The 3,533-nt window shown below is 61.8% G+C and overlaps 1 long non-coding RNA gene across 1 annotated transcript; it reads left to right on the top strand.

Moving 5' to 3' along the window:
• Nucleotides 1-984: 984 nt before the first annotated feature.
• LOC105854101 lies at nt 985-3,527 on the top strand. Its single transcript, XR_001145822.1, has 3 exons — nt 985-1,204; nt 1,530-1,735; nt 3,437-3,527. It is a non-coding gene; the product is annotated as an uncharacterized LOC105854101 (long non-coding RNA).
• Nucleotides 3,528-3,533: the final 6 nt, after the last annotated feature.

The raw sequence follows: 3,533 nt of genomic DNA, 5'->3' as shown, positions 1-3,533 counted from the left end.
GCCGTGGCGGGGAGGCCCTGGGGCGGGGGCGCCTGAGAGGCGGAGGGGCGCCGGAGAGACACCGACCCGAAGCCCCGGGCCGGGCCGGGCCGGGCTGTCAGTCGGCGCGACCCTCCCTCCCTCCCTCCGTCCCCGCTGGCCGGCGCTTCGGCGACCCTCCTCCCCGGGGAGGCTGCGGCCTCTCCCTGCTGCGCGCCAGCGCGCTGCGCCGCCTCGCTCCTCGTCACTGCAGCCCGTATTTGTCTGTCTCCTCTGCTTCATCGTGACCCCAATAAACGAGGCCTAGCGTGCCGAGGGCTCGCTCGAGGCCCAGGAAAGGGAGGGAGGATGTCACCAAAGGCCTTCCTGTCCAGCGCCCGCTCCTCTCCCGCCCCACTCGCAAAGCAGGGTGGGCTCCGATCACCAGGCCAGGAGCTAGGAAGCCAGGGTGGCCGCTGGCAGGCCAGTGGTGGACAGGGCGCGTGAGTGGGCTGAAGCCCAAAGAGAGCTGGACAGGGACAAAGAGACCCCTGGACAGAGGGCCCACAGGGAGAGAGGGGAAGTGACCCGAGGCCCGCCCCACCAGCCTGGCTACCCTGCAGAGGCAGAGGGGAGACTAATGATGCCCCCTCTTTCTCCAGACAGGCGACCTCCTTCCCAGGCCCTCCCTCCCTCCCAGGCCCCCCACCCTCACCCCATACCCTTTCTGTGACTGGGAACGTCAGTGGGGAGGAGTGAGCCTACTCCAGGCAGCCTGCTGAGCTCCCACCTTGGCCTTGCCTGCTGGCATTCTCTCCTGCGTGGGGGCTGGGACAAAGACCTTCTCAAAATTCCTGGGATAGTGGGAGACATTGGCATTCTTGGACAGTCTTAGCCGAGTGGGCAACCCCCTCCTCAAACATCCTGGTCTGTGGACTACAGAAAGGAGGGGCAGGGGGTGGCCACTGCTTTGCAGTCTCTACTGAAGCACTGACTGGGCCTTGAGTCACAGCCCCCCCCAGCCGCCCCCCCCCAACACGGACAGAGAGACCAGGTGATCCAATGAGATAAACAGCATCAGGAACAACACTGCTGAAGGTCTTAGGTCCAAGATGAATCAGTGGACAGTTGGGGCTGTTTCAGATGCTGCAGAGGGTTTGGGAGAAAGACACCTCAAAATACAGAGGCACCTCACATTGAAAGGAATCTCACATGCTCTTGTTTAGCACGGGACTTAGGTACTCAGGTATGTGCTCTCTTTTTTCCTATAGGATTTATTTCATTTACTTACACATACAAGAACAGGGGTGGGGGGGTGAGAAGATTCACCAGAAAGACTGGGGCGCAGAACAGGCAGATCCACTGAAATATGCTGCTGAGGGAGCAGTGGGGGGACAGGAGAGGTCTGCTGTGCCCTGTGGGTCACTCCTGGCCGGGATGGACTCAGGCTGCAGCTTGATGGCAGTGAGACTGACCCCTGTGCACCAGGAGGGCCCGTTAAGATCGATAGAAATAGGGTGTCATTTGAAGTTCTTGCATAAGGAAGTTACATATCAAATGCTTTATTTTAGCAATAAGACGAGGAGACCCACAAGCAAGAGGACGGGGCGGTGCAAGGGTGAGTGGAGATAGCCAGTGAGACACGGCGCTGGAGATGATGAAGTGGGGGACCGCGAGAGCTACTCCAAATGGTCTGTTTCTGCTTCCCGGGGTTCTCCGAGGAAATGCACCTTTAATAAGGCCACTTGCTTGTGCTTAGAAGAACCCACATAATAAGGTGAGAACCCCACTATTTGCCCTCTGCAGACACACCTTGCTGCACCCCCCAGCCTGGGCCTCACCTCACCCTTCCCCTGCAGCCTCTGCATTCAGCTCAGGCCCAAGCCGAGTGGACCCAAATAAGAATACGTGGGCAGAGCCAGGCTGTGCCACCTACTTGGGGTGTCTCCTCTGCAAGCCCTTTCTCTTTCACCTTCGTAAAGATTTATTTATTGATGCACACAAGAGCTGGGGTGCAGGCTAGAGGTGTGGGGGTGAGAGGACTCCACAGAGACAGAGTGGGGAGCAGGACAGGCGGATCCACTGACACCCACTGTGGAGGGGGCAGCGGGGAGACAGGAGGGGTCTGCTGCGCCCTGGGTCCCTCCCTGGCCCGGGATTGGACTTGTGCTGCGTCGGCTGTGACAGCTTCACAGTGCTGAGAAAACCTGTTGTGCCACCAGGGCACAAGAATTTTTAATTCTTCATGGGCCCTGTCCGGTGGCACAACAGGTTAGGATGCAGCACCGCTAGCTAGCAGCAGCCACTGCAGGGCGAGTTCCATCCCCACAGGGCGCGGCAGACCTCTCCTGACTCCCCGTTGGCCCCTCAGCGTGGAGTTTGTTGATCCGCTGTTCTGCTCCCCACTCTGCCTCTGGGGACTCCTCTCACTGCACCTCTGGCCTGTACCCCAGTTCTGTATGCATAAATAAATAGATCTTTCATCTTCCTTTTCCATCAGCATCCCCCCTCAGCAAGTAACATGCGCGCATATCTCCCATGACTAAAAGAAACAATTCTAGACTGTCGGTCCGTGTCTGGACTTAGCCGTCACCAGCCCGTCTCCCCTCCACCTGTCCTGGCTGAGCGGAGGCCCAGAAGGACAGCCTGGGGAGGGCGGGGCGGGGCGGGGGCGTCCAGAGCACAGGCCAGAGGTGGAAGGAGATGCAGGGTGGGAGCCAGGTGGGGAGTGGGGAGAGCTGCACCAGTGCCGGTGCGGGCACCCCCATGCTGTTTTGGGCACCGGGCCCTGGGTCCCGGGCAGCACCACGCTGTCTCCTGGACCCTCCGCAGCTGCCCACACGAGGACCGGCTTGGGGGATCTGCAGGCGGCCTGCTGGGGCTGGGAGCGAGACGTGGGAGCAGGCCCACACTGGTCACCAGGCTCGAGGTGACTGTGGGAAAAGCAGAAGCTTGGGGTCACCAGGTCCTCAGCCTGCCACCTACCAGCAAATCTGGGGAGCCCCTGTTGGGCCTCCTTTACCTGCCGTGGTGGTCCGCGGACACAGTGGCCTTTAACTCCCGAAGGCGGGCAGGTGGCACAGCGCCCAGGTGCCCTGACTCCGTTCAACTGCCCGCCGCCTCCCTCCTTGACCCCTTCCAGGCCCTCTGCCAGTCCAGCCCTCAGCCCTTGCCATTCTCCCCAGCCCTGCACCAGGCTCCTGAAAGGCAGTGACATGTCCAGCCCCAGTTCTGTCAGGGACCCTCAGCGCCAGGGTGAGGAAGACCCGGCTGGAAGGAGGCCAAGGCCCACCCTGGTTCCAAGGAAGGGCCGGGTCCTCCCTTCCAGGCCGGCCTGCGACTGCCCAGCCTCGGACCCTCTGAGAAAGCAACCCCGCCTGGGCTCACTGGTTCTCCCTGCTTCTGCAAGGGCTCACGGCCTTGTAGGGGCGCCCCTTCCCCAGAGGCCACTTCCTGACGCCCCTGCTGCCCCCAACAGGTGCAGCACCTGCGCGCCCCCCCTGCTGTGAGCGCCCCCTGGGGGCTCCCCTCTTCACCTCTCTGCTGGGCATGGCGCCCCGTCGTCGTCGTCGTCG

This window comes from Condylura cristata, unplaced genomic scaffold, assembly GCF_000260355.1.
Source record: "Condylura cristata isolate star-nosed mole 26May11 unplaced genomic scaffold, ConCri1.0 scaffold00026, whole genome shotgun sequence".
Taxonomy (NCBI): Eukaryota; Metazoa; Chordata; class Mammalia; order Eulipotyphla; family Talpidae; genus Condylura; species Condylura cristata.
The sequence above is the reverse complement of the archived record's forward strand: the minus strand, read 5'-3'. Positions and strand labels throughout refer to the sequence as shown.